The following is a 13,197-nucleotide window of genomic DNA, read 5'->3' on the forward strand; positions in this document are numbered from 1 at the left end:
GTCCAAGCCAGATTCATTTTCCACTAGCTGAAGGACAATTAGGACGGCCTGGGCAGCCAAAGAGTTCAGACCCTGCCCATCAGTACAGTGGCAGGAGTATGTATAAGAAGGCGACCCCCACCCCGGGCTCTAAGCGCCTGGATTCCAGTGGGCACCTTTCCATAATGCCTCCTAGGGCTTCCCATGCAAGCCAGCTGGCAAAAAATCAAATGAGAACTTGATGGTGGTAGAGAGTTTTTCTCCCTAAAATATTATGTCCATAGCACAGTACATTCGTTCTCATGTTTTGGAGTGCATCAAAATGGCCAGGGAAAACTTAATAAAAATACAGATGCCTTGGTTGTAACCTCAGCTTCTCATTCAGCAATACTCCAGAGGGTCTCCCAAATCTCCATTTTTAACAAGTTTCCCAGGAGAACCTTATGCATATCAATGTTCGAGAATCACTCGTGTTATGGGGGGTCACGGGAAGGAGCATAGAATCTGAGCTTGAGTCAAACTTACCCAGTATGTAGTGTGTAAACCTTGGTATACCCCAGCTTCCTCAAAGTAAAAATAATAATACCTCACAGGACTGTTACGATGGCAATATATATGCAAGGCCCTTAGTAAAATGCTAAGTGCCAAATATAGGTCAGTAAAGCTGGCAGGTGTAGAATACCACAACTATTACCGACTAGGGTCCCCTTAGCCTAAAATGTAACTTCACTAGCAAGCATTCCAAGCCAGATTCAGATTCTGAGACACAAATCAGCTTGACAATCTGTGTTACATGCTGAATTGTGTCCCCTCAAAAATGACATTTGAAGTTCTAACTCCCCAGCACTTCAGAATGTGACCTTATTTGGAAATAGAGTTCTTTACAGAGGTAATCAAGTTAAAATGAGGACATTAGGGTGGAATCTAATCCATTAGGACTGGCGTTCTTATAAAAAGGAGAAATTTGGACACAAAAACAGACATACATAGGGACAAGATGGCCATCTGCAAACCAAGGTGAGAGGCCTGGCACAGAGGCTCCCCTCACAGCCCTCAGAAGGAACCAACCCTGCTGACGCCTTGATCTCGGACTTCTAGCTCTCCGAACTGAGACAAGAAATTTGTATTGTTTAAGCCAACAGTTTATGGTACTGTGTTACAGCAGCCCTAACAAAGTCATACAATCTGTCAGGAAATGCCCTTCTCCTGTCCTTTTTGTGAGGGACACCTGGGCGCCTGATGCTTCTCGGGCTCCACCGGGCTGTTGTAACGTCTTCCTCAGGTATGTTCATAAAGGTCTGTATAAACCACTTGTCAGGTTAGTCAGAGACCAGCTCTGTGGGGACAGGACATCACTGCAGGCTCTGCTGTGCAGTCCTGAGCCTGTCGCAACTGTCACAGGATCAGAGCTCCAAAACTTATGCAAGTTCACCAGAAAGAACCAGCAAGTGATTTACCAGCCTTATAAAACTGCCCAAACCCATCCCTGCACAGCCAACTCACACTCCCTTTTTACTTCTGTCAGAGTGGCATTCGCAGGCAGCCTCTAGCCACCAGCTGGTCCAAGAGCTGGTGAGCCACCCGCCGGACACAGGCACCCAGAGATCCTAATCATGAGGACCCGCAAAAGCCCTCAAGGAGATGATTTTCTCAAACTGGATGCAGCTTTCATTCCTGCATAAGTAGGACAAAACACATTGGGAAAATGCCCCCACACAAAATAAAAAGCCCTTTTGATGAGCATTAAAACTGGAGCCCTACAGGGTCTTGTTCGTAACCAGAGGAGTGTGGGAGGGTGAGGAGCAGGCTGACCCCATTAAGACGGTTGTCCTGCATCAAACAGCAGCCATGTCTGTCCAGTGTGCGAGGCCAGCAGACCCTCCCCTGCAGGGTGACTGTCCTCACTGCCCTGGCTGCCTTTCCCCCTACACGCCCTTCTTGAGCAAGCTGTCCTAGGAGCCTCCCTTGAGTAATCTACAAAACACACAGGTGTTCGGGTCCCACTCTGAGATTCCAATTCAGTGAGTCAGCTGGCCTTTAGGAACCAGTGCTTCTGAGGAGCGTCCCTGGTGATTCTGATGCACGCCCAGGGCTGAGAACCACAGCCGGGAATTAAAGTCAGGGTCCAACAGGGCGTCCCAAGAAAAGGAGAAAGCTCCCAGTGGTGTGGACAGTGGGACTCCAGTGCCAGCTTTGCCAAGGGGTCCCAATAAGTCTCATCCTTCTGGGCCTCACTTCTTTCCCTGTCAAAGGGAAAGGCTGACCTCGAACCATTTGGGCCTCTCTTTTTAAAAAACAAATTTCCTGGAATCACTCTAAAATGTCCCACAAAGACAGGCACCCTTTCTTCTTGGAGGTACTAAACCCAACTGCTTTGTGGCTGCACCTCAGGCTGCCCTTGGCTGACATCTTACCCTTTTAGCCCTGTGGGGAAGGGCCCAGGAGTGACAGGTGCTGAGCCCAGCAGAGAGAAAATTAAGCCTCTTAAAGTGCCCTCAATGTAATCTCTCAAAACCAGGAATAATCCCCACTCCCCTTGGAAGATTTGCGATGCAGTGACCTCAGGCCACACTCAGGAAATATCTTCACTTACATCAAATTAGGTCCCAGACGTGGTTGTCAAGTAATTAAAGGGGATGTCTTGAAGCAATGCAAACAGCAGAAAAGAGAGGGGTTTTAATTTAAACCCACAAAGCTTTGGGGCTCTCTAACCTGGATGCCTGAGAGAGCAGCGCTGAGGGAACCACAGAAGATCCCCGCTCATCAGCAGGAATTCACTCTGCCATGGGCTCAAACACCAGACGGAAAAAAGGAGACATCACTGTATGTGGTCAAGTGGTCTCTGGGGATGAGTGATGCACCAAAACAACTCACCAGAACACAGAGGTCGATGACAAACACTTTAGACAAGTGAATTTGCCATCTTCAACCCAGTGACAAAAGTTACAAACAGATGGCTTAAGTGCCCCTCTTCAGAGATAATGAGAAGCAACCATTTGTCTCCGTCTAGCTGTCCTCTGCAGGTGCCTTCTATTACCCAAGTTATTTAGCAAGGATGTGCTTCATTCATTCAACACTTAAACCTCTAACTCTCAACAAGTGACCTGCCCCCATGAGGCATAGCTTTTCCACCTCAACAAATTCTCTTCCTTAGCTTAAATATGGGAAGGGTTTCTTTTTCCTTATCCAAGGCTAACTTCTGTAACCAGCAAGTTTTCTTCAGCAATTACTCATTAAAAATTTTATGGTTAGTACCTACTATGTGCCAGGCATTGTTTCTAGACACTTGAGGACACAGCGCCAGAGATGGTTTCTCTCATGGAGCTTACATTCTAGTGCCATGAGACAGACAATAAATCAATCACATACGTAACATCAGGGAATGATAAATGATATGAAAACAGAAGAGGAAGAAGGTGGAGAGCGGGGGTTAGGGGATGCCAGGGAGACCTCAGGAGGTGACACTGGAGCAGACTCCTAAATGAAGTGCAGTGTGAGACAGCGCCTCCAACTTTCATAATCCAGCAGGAGAGCTGGAGTTGGAGTGGCCAGGGCACTGAAGGAGAACCGGGTGAGGGTCATGGCATGGAAGCCAGGTGAAGAAAAGGTCCTGAAGAGACAGCAGTCAGTGGCTAACTTTTGCTGAGAGGGTTGGCCCCTAGATATCACCAGTACCTGCAGAAGTGTGGTTCTGGTGAAGGGGTGAGGCCAAAGCCCAGGTGGAGTAGGTTCAAGACAGAATGAGAGGGGAGGAAACAGAGCAGCATGTCTGACAATTCTCTGGGAATATTTACTATAAGGGAGGGGAGAGGATGGGAGAACAGCTGACTGGGATCTAAGGTCAAGAGCGTGTTGTTGCTGTGGCTTTTTCCCTCAAGATGACAGATCCTACAGTATTTCTCTCTTGGGGATTATCCATCAAGGGAAAACTGAGGCTGCAGGAAGGAAAGGAGATATATGCATGAGGGAAAGCCTTGAATGCCAACAGAAAACAGGCTCCAGGTCACATGTGGTTACCATGCTGTGTAGATAGGCTAGCAGAACTAACATGGGAAGATGATGAAACTAGTTTCTAATTGCTTCCTTTCTCTCTGTGAAATAAGCCAGGTCATCAGCTGAGAGTGGAGTGGGGACAGAAACACAGTGGACCCAACAGTGCCAAGAGTCCCCCTTGAGGTTTGTGGTCATAAACCAAAAGCAAGACAATGCAGATGGCTGAGTGTTTTCTCCAGCCAGCTTCATCAGCCGGGGGCAGGACCAGGGTGAGCAGAGGGTGAAGATTTCCCAAGAAAGTAAGATGAAGGGAGAAAGGGTCAAGGGAGTTGAGAGAGTATGCAAGCACCTGAGCTGGGGGTGGGGGGATGATGAGGACAATAAAAAAGAGAAGGATGATGGACAATAAAAAAGTGTAAGGGTCACTAGGTCAGAGGCCCTTGTAGGGTGAAGGATACATAGAATTGGGTACTAAAGCGGATAAGATGAAAGCAAAAAGATGAAGGTCAGCCTGGAATGCTTGTCAAGATTTTGGGGGAGATGCGATTATTGGTAATATAGACTACAACCGGGTTTTTCAAATGATGGGTTGCAAGTTTAGTGGGTTAGTGAAATCAATTTGGTGGGTCATTACCAGCATTTTTTTTTAATGAAAAAGAATAAAAAGTATGAGAGTACATTATACCTAGTAAGAGTAAATACTGCTTTGTGAAACTTGTTTCAGTTGTGTGGGTTTTTGTATTGTGTCATCACATGAGATGTATTTCTCCTGTGGATTGGGGTTAAAAAAAACTTACAGGACACTAGGTCAAGGTTTCTCAACCTTGGCATCGCTGGCATTTTAGTCCACAGAATTGTTTCTTATAGGAGCTCTCCTGTGCAATGTAGAGTGTTTAGCAGCATCCCAGACCTCTGGTCACTAAATATCAGTAGCACCCCATCCTTCCCTCAAGTTGGGACAGAAAAAATGTCCCTAGACATTGTCAAATATCCTCGGAGTGGCAAAATTACTGAGAACCAGTGGTCTGGAGATAACCATGAGAGGGATAGCTAAACCAGTATAGAGGAAAAGATAACTGACAGAGAGTTGGTCAAGGGATTGAGTTGGGTGGACCAATCTATACAGATGTTCAAGTCACCAAAAGTGTTGAGAGGAGGGGCTGTGGGCCAGATGAACACAATCTTCCAAGAATGAGGCACAGTGACCCAGAGGACTGCACTTAAGTGTTCTCTAGCCTGGCTACACATTAGAACTACCTGGAGCACTCCCCCACCAATGCTCAGGTCCCACCCAAAGCAACTAAATCAGAATCTCCAGGTGATTCCAATGTGCAGCCAGGGTCGCAAACTCTATAGACGAGACCCACCCTATGAGGCCCAGTTTAAGGATGCCCTCCTTCATGAAAATTCCTCTCCCATTTTGCTTTTTTCATATGCCCTACTACCTCTACCAATTTTGTTTTGCTTATAACTTACATGTGAAATCATTAGAAAAGAATAAAAAGCACAAAATTTAAGTGGCTAAAAACAGAACAAATGTTTATCAGCTAAAGAATTTTAGAGTTAGGGGACCCACCAGTGGGGAGAGGAGCCTTTCAGGGAAACCTCTTGAGCTTCAAATCACCCAAGCCTCTCAAGGACATCCAGACAAGTGAGGGTCCCTGAGGGCAGCCAAGCGCTTAATGTGTCACCGATATGCATTGTTAGAAATGTGTCCCTTGGGCAACGGTGTAATAAACATATGTTGAAATTACAATCACGTGTCACTTGACAGGGACACATTCTCTCAGATAGATGTGTCGTTAAGCAGTTTCATCGTTGTATGAACATCACAGAATGTGCTTACACAAACCTAGATGGTACAGCCTCGTACACACCTAGGCTATATGGTACTAATCTTATGGGACCACCATCGTATATGCGGTCTGTCATTTACTAAAATGTCATTATGCGGTGCATGACTGTAATGGCTATTGCACTTAATTTTCTCAAAAAAACTGCACCATTGATCAGATTACAACACAATTTAAGAAACTTTTATCATCTGGTCACCATTTTCTTCACAATACCCTTCACGTGGAGCCAACTTTTATTAACAGAAATCAATGACATTAAATCTTGAATACGTACTTACGTATGATGCAAAACAAAAAAACAGGAATCTGAGAATCTCTGACAGTCCTCTCCACTTTCCCATGAGACTCCCTTATAGGGTACTTAAAATGATATCCATGAACTCTGACTTTCACTGTTGATTAAACACATACAACCATCTATAAAACATCACTAAATCCCCAAACATCTACAAAAGAAACAGACAACAGTTGGGTAGTATAAGCCAAATGTTTATTTTTCCCAGCTTGGTGAAACTGATAAAACTGAGTTAACTTGCCTCGCTTGGCATTCTCACTTTCATCCATGACAGGGCAGAGCACTGGCTGGACAAGAACACAAGATATGCAAAACAGAGGGAGCTGTTCCTCTACACAAGGGGTTCTCAAAGTGTGGGCCGTGACCAGCAAGATCAGCATTACCTAGGAACTCGTTAAAAATGCAAATTATCAGATTGCACCCAAGACTTAGGGAACCTGAAAGTCTGGCCCAACTCTGGGTTTTAACAAGCCCTCCAGGTGATTCTCATGCATTCTAGCTTGGGAACCACCACCCAGATCTAAACCATGGTTTTCAAATTGTGTGGCAGAGCCCTGGCTTCCAGTGGGTTGAGATTGTGAGTCTCCCACCAGGAGTCACAGCGTCATGGGGTATGTACGTTTTAAAATGTGGATGGAGGTTCCACTGCATTTGAAAGTTTGGGTTTAGCAGTAACTACCAGGAACTCATAAATTCTATCAAGTTTCAAAAATCGCATTAAGAGGCAGGATTGAAAATGGTACAGATGGAGCAATCAGCTAAGCTAGGGATAGTATGGAAGGGGACCTAGGTTCACATGCCAGCACAGCCATTAAACAAGCACCTCTCTGGGCCTCAAATAGGAAAATCAGCTTTGAGGAGATGCTGCTGCTATCCAGGAAGACTCTTCAGTTGGCCAGAAAATCCCCTTCAAGGACTGCCATTGGTCTTCCCTCAGAATGGGATCAGAGAAAGTCACGGCAAAGAAGTGCTTGGGGGCCGGCCCATGGCCGAGCAGTTAAGTTCGCCTGCTCCACTTCGGTGGTCCAGGGTTTTGCTGGTCTGGATCCTGGGCATGGACATGGCACCACTCATCAAGCTCAACTATAAGGACTCACAACTGGAACACATAACTATGTACTGGGGGGCTCTGGGGAGAAAACAAAAAAAAAGAGGAAGATTGGCAACAGATGTTAGCTCAGGGCCAATCTATAAAAAAAAAATTAAAATCTTTCTGAAAAAAAAGAAGGGCTTGCTAAGAGCTTTCCTGATCTCCTATTTTCACTACTCTCCTGGGGTATCAAGGTAAACAGCTTTTCCTGAAGCCATCCTTTACACTGAAGGACTTTACTAAAAGTTGGGAAATTACAGGATTTCAGAAGATGCTTAAGTGAAAGTTTCCAAAGAGATAAGAAATTGCTGCAGAAGGCGTCAGAGAAAAAAGGTGAGATACTGCCCAGCTTTTGTTTCCAAAATGGTTCCAGACGAGATTCCTATTCATGAAACAAATAACATTTTGAAGTGTTTTCATACAGAAAAGCCAGCGTGTTTGAGCAAGTAAACCATTTGAGGTGTATATCGAGCAAGTTAATCACCACATCCTTTTAAATTGCCAATTTTAAATAATTTTAAATTTTATGCCTCCTTCCACATCTTTCTCCAAGGTCATACAAATAGAGCTTCTTTTGTAAATCAGAGATAGGATCATACTACATACGATACTCTGGATATCATGGACATCCCTCACAAAATCCACAGTATGGCTGTACCCTATTTTACTCATCCTACTGATGGGCATTCATGTTGCTTCTAGTTTACTGTAATAATCCTGCAATAAACATCCTCACACACAGATCCTGACATGCTTATGTTTTTATTTCTGTAAGACAGCACTCCAAATATGGGGTTGCTGGGTCATAGGGCATGCATGTTCCAAATCTGCACAGAAACTGTCTGCTTTACCTAAAGGTTGCCGCAATTCATATTCCCACCAAGAGTCTGAGAATTGCCCCACACATCTAACAGAAGATGTTACTAACCTTTAAAAGGTGAATCAATTGGATGGACAGGAAACTAATCTCTCTTTGTTTTTTAATTTGCATTTCCCTGACCATTATGGAGGTTAAGAATCTTTTCACATTTATTTACCATTTGCATATCTTCTTTTCGGAATTGCTGGTTCACATCCTTTGCTCATCTTTCTATTGTGTTGCCCTTCAAGTCCTATTTAATCACAGACTTATCTCTCCCCGCCCCCATTCTACTAAATACATAAGGTACAAAAAAAGTCACCCTCTAGGAACTCAGCATGTGGGATGAGGGCAGGGGATGTCTTCTTAGCATGAAGTACATGGTAAGCCCTCAAAAACAATTGCTGAATAAGTGAATAGCAGACTTAGAGAATTTTATTTGTTAAGATTGCAGCTAGAAGAGTAATAAGGAAATATAAATATTCATTACTTGTTCTACATATTCAGAACAGCATCGCTTTGGCTGAAATTAAATTGTTGGTTAAGAGAAAAACAAAACCATGATCCTGGCACTGACTCTGACAATCCACTGTGAAATGGGTGGCAAATGAGCCCAGTCTTAATGCATAGCTCTGGGTGACACATAAATAAAGGCTCTCACAATCAAAGCATTTTGTACCCAGCCTTGTCATTCATATGGCACCTGCCACTGAGCCACAGGTTGTTAGGAGGGTCAATGAACAGGGAAGCCTACCTTAAGCATTTTGTTTCTCTTTTCTTTTTTTGTATCCACCCCCCCTCCAAGATTTTTTTGCCTTTCAAAATCTCCTGCTTATTGGGGAGGGGGCTATGGGAAGGGCCTACAGAGGGAGTTTGACAGAGTTCAGATTCTTTAACTCTTTTAACTTTAGGCAAAACATCTGGTTATACCCACCGTTTATCCCCATTCCTTGTAATAGTTTTGTTTGGCTTATGTTTTAACTGGTCTCCTTATTAAATATAAAAGTAATAGGATTAAAAAGTTCTGGGGGAAAGTACTATAATTAAAAAGGCACCAGTTGGGTATGTTAAGCTAATTCTAGCCCTGCTTATTAAGTTTTCTTTCTTGTCTTCAAAATTTTTTGTACCCAATAAAAATAACTGAATTATTTAACTCGTTTTTAGTACTTCCTGTATGGGACAACCACCACCCAAAACCTCCAGGAAACATCATGACTCAAAGGTTCTGGAGCAATAATGTCACAGATCACAAGTTTAAGACACCATTCCCAGAGTCTGGGCATGCCACACACACACCACAACACACACACCACAACGCCTGGTAAATTGACAGGCAACTCTCCAACATGCATAGGCATTTTCTAACCTTTTGAAGTTACAAACTCTTCTTAATAGGAAAAAAATGCAGGAACTTTGATCAAGCCATGAAGTTATAATAAAAATCAGGCAAGAGGCAACAAAGCACAATTTATAAATTTGGGAATGAAGACTGAAGGGTTTGCAATAAAACTTCTCTCTTTTAATTTTTTATTTCAGCTTTCTTAAGAAAATTTCTCTTTTTACATTTTTATTATGTTTAGCACATGCACAAAAATATCTGACATATGCAGCTATAAAGCATAATGCTAAAATGAATAAATATATCTTTAGATGTATAGTGTTTTTTTCTGAGCATAGTTGGGCAAAAAATCAGATTGTTCTCCACCTGTAACCCATCCTTAACTGCTCTTGGGAACCAATGATCTGCTGGGAGTGAGTGGGGGAATCGGTAAAATTGTGAGATATAAAAGAAAGAGGACAAGAAAATAACACACAGACACCCCTCTTTAAAACTTGACTTCACTTAAAAATACTCTAGGCAACAGTGTTTGAAAAACCCTGAACAAGTAGGTTTAGCAGTAGGTGAATTCAAGACACACATATAAGCGCATGCCAGTAAAGAATATCCCCAGTAACTCTCGCAACAGGGTCAAGTTTAAAAAGTTCACTTTCCCCTAGGAGGTAGAAGTACATCAATGCCAAAAATAGAGACTCTAAAACTCTTTAGTATCTCCTTGATAACCTGAGTGGGTACAAAGGCAGAGAGAAAACAGTGCCTTCCCCAAGCTGAGGAGCCCTGTGTTTCTGATTCAAGGTATCACCTCTAAGACTGGGAAATTTACGAAACGGATGGAGGCTTTCCGCAATGGATTCGATTCTCTCCCAAATTAGTTATGCTAATTTTAGATAAATCTATCTTGGGCTCTGGGTGTTTTCCACAATTCTAGGGCTCAATGAAAAAAACCAGCGTTCACACAGACATCCCTCCTCTCTCAAGGCCGCTTGTCGAGTCACATCCACCATCTCTCCAAGGTTTTTGCGTAGATATTCTAAATCAGCAATCAAGGAGGATAAAATCTTGGAAACTGAATGGCTGACATTCACACTGGAGGCACTTAGTGAAGTGGACGGGAGAAAGAGCAGCCTAATCCCTGACATCACAGGACACATCTCCGAGGAAGCCTTCCCTCCTCCCCCACCCCTTCTGTGATCCCTTGTGATCCAATGATGAAGCCCCAACGTGCTGACATGACCTCAATACTATGGCATCATTTCAATAAAACGCCAAGGAGAAAGCCTGGCACGTTCCTGCCAGCTGATTGTAGGTCAGCAAACATGCCCTTCCCAGCCCCTTCACCTAGCAGAGATCACAATCCATTTCACAAGTCAAGATTCCCCACCGCCCCACCCCTGAGAAGTCGCCAACTCCAGGCTCTGGATGATAGCGCGCAACCTGACGAATGCCACAACTCGGCACACCCAGGTACGATTAGAAGCCAAAGTAAGTGATACTTACAGCACTAGAGTGCTAGTAATTTATGTATATTTGGGGGTCCATTTCTCAGAACATCATCCCTACCCTCCTGTCTTTAATCGTGTCTCGGACAACGCCAACATTCCAGCTCATCCCTCTCTCATCTTCTGGAAATCTCCAGAGGTTAGTTTTCACCACGAAACACAGGGATTCTGAAATCAACTCCTTTTCCCCAAGTCACCTCGGCTCTTCACCGGCAGCAAAAATCCAAGATTCCCCCAGCGTCACCTGAAGCCTCAACTTCTGGAAACTCCCCCTTACCTCGCCTCCACGAGCTGGCGCTCGGCGGGAGTCGACCACGCAGCCAGCCGCCGGCGCCGCCGCAGCCACGGAGGCGATAGGAGGCTCCGGCTGCTCTTCAGCCCCGGGACGCCCGCACGCCAGGCCCTCGGCCCTGATCCGCGAACCCGGGCGCCTCCTCTCCGCAGGGAGTGAGCGCCCGCGCCTTGCGGGGCGTCTGGGCGAACCCTGGCGCCGGGAAAACGCTCTGCACCGGCGCCCGGCCGGCCGGGGGACGCCGCCAAGCGCACCGCTCCAGTGGAGCGCCCGGGCGGCGGGGAGAGGGGCGTGTTCCTTGCGCCTCGGAGCCCGAACGGCGCGCCTCGGCAGGACAGGGGAGAGAGGAGAGCCGAGCGCGCAGTCCCTGACGCCGGCTCTCGGCCCTCAGCCCCGGCGGGGCAGGCCTGGCGACGCGCTGCAGCCCGCGCGCCCTTGTGGGGACAGCGGCCGTGCGCACCCTGCGCGGCCGCCTCCGCGCCGGCCTCGACGCGCAAACTTTCTCGGGGCAAACCGCTCCTGCCTCTCCCGCGGGGGCAGCGCGCTATCCCCGGGGCCCAGAAACTGTTCGCCCCCTCCCCTCCGCGGCCAAGACCCACTGAAAATATGGCGCCCCTCGAACGTCGTTCCTCAGTCCCCTCAGGGAATCTCGAAACGCCTTTCTCCAGGAGCCCTGGCTCCTCGCGGGCGCGAAATTTCAGCTCGTGGGGCCGAGGACGGAGAGGGCGCCGCTCGTCCAGCGTGAGGCCAGTGGCACCGAATCCAAATCCTGCTCTCGCTCTCGGTCGGGTGCTGCCCCCATCCCTGAGCGGCCGCAGTTTGCTGGGGGCGAGATTGCCAAGTAAAGGGGAGTCGTGGAATCCGCAGGTCTGAGAGTCCGGGACTGGGGAAGGAGCTCCGCACCGGCGGGCTGTCTTTGCCCGGAGCCTCGGCCGGAGACTTGTTTGCAAAGTGGCGCTCGAGTCGGGGCGGCCAGTGCTGGAATGAAGCCGCTCCGCCCGCGCCAACTCTCCTGGCGCGGGGGCCCGGCCAGGGCCGAGGGGACACTCCATGCAGGCGGGGCCGCTTTTCAAAGCCCAGTTACCGGAAACCCAGCGGGAGCCCCGGTGGGGACCGGCTGACCACGGTCAGGAATCCGCTCTCAGGCGCCGGCTGCGAAGCTGTTTGCAAACCGCTGCGCCCAGGTCGAGTGCAGTGAAACATACATATGCAATAGACAGGTGCATTAAATTTATTTTATTTTTTTTTTCCCTGCAAAAAGCCCTCCTAGAACATCAAATCTGGGAGCTTTGCGGGTTTTTTTTTTTTTCTGCATTGGCATCACTCACGAGATGCAAAAGGAAAGAAAAAACCACCCACATTTTCCTTCTGTAGAGGGGAGGGAAAAGACACGAGAAATTCATGCAACGTGCATGCAGCTGGAGGAAGAGGAAAAACCGAGTGAGCCGTGCGTCTTACCGGGGGATGCATTTACTGTCTCATGGCAGAGCGCCTGCCCCGGAGTGCAGCCGGCGTCCCCCCCGCGCACCGGGCGACCGCTCCGCTCCCGCAGCCGCCTCAGCCGCTGCCGCCGCCGCTGGCTCCGAGCGCGGAACAAGAGCCGAGGGCGAGCGCGAGCGCACGGCCCGCGAGCGCCGGGAGGGCAGGAAGCGCGTCATCACTCGGGGACGGCGCGGCCCCGCGCGGCTCCGGTCCGGTAACGGCGCCTCGCGGTACCAGGGCTGGGCCAGCATGGGCTCCCGCGGGCCCCTCCTGGGTCTGCCCCGCGGCCCGGTGCTGAAAGGGTCCGCTAGGGAAGGCGACGCGCCGGCGCAGCTGTCGCGGAGAGAGGAGGGGGCTCAGGGTTACCTTGGCTCCCCAGAACTCGGGTTCTGCAGTGTAAGGGAGATTGGGGAGGGGGACACGGCGTCTGGTGGAAGCGACCGCACAACGCTTCCCTGGGACCACGGGCCAGGCCCTGGAGGAAGCGAGGTGTGGTTTGGATGAGAGGACCGT

At 47.7% G+C, this 13,197-nt stretch overlaps 1 protein-coding gene across 8 annotated transcripts in view; it reads right to left on the reverse strand.

Moving 5' to 3' along the window:
- Positions 1–12,797, reverse strand: part of TLN2 (talin 2) — a 413,145-nt gene extending 400,348 nt beyond the window's left edge. For 7 of the 8 annotated variants that reach the window (XM_070500486.1, XM_070500480.1, XM_070500476.1 and 4 more), the window contains exon 1: positions 12,661–12,797. The gene's annotated coding sequence lies outside the window, so the exon portion shown is untranslated. Of the gene's footprint in view, positions 1–11,801; positions 11,848–12,660 lie in introns of those variants that run through there. The other variant, XM_070500457.1, reaches the window with a different exon arrangement.
- Positions 12,798–13,197: the final 400 nt, after the last annotated feature.

Source organism: Equus asinus, chromosome 2 (assembly GCF_041296235.1).
Source record: "Equus asinus isolate D_3611 breed Donkey chromosome 2, EquAss-T2T_v2, whole genome shotgun sequence".
In the NCBI taxonomy this organism is placed as follows: domain Eukaryota; kingdom Metazoa; phylum Chordata; class Mammalia; order Perissodactyla; family Equidae; genus Equus; species Equus asinus.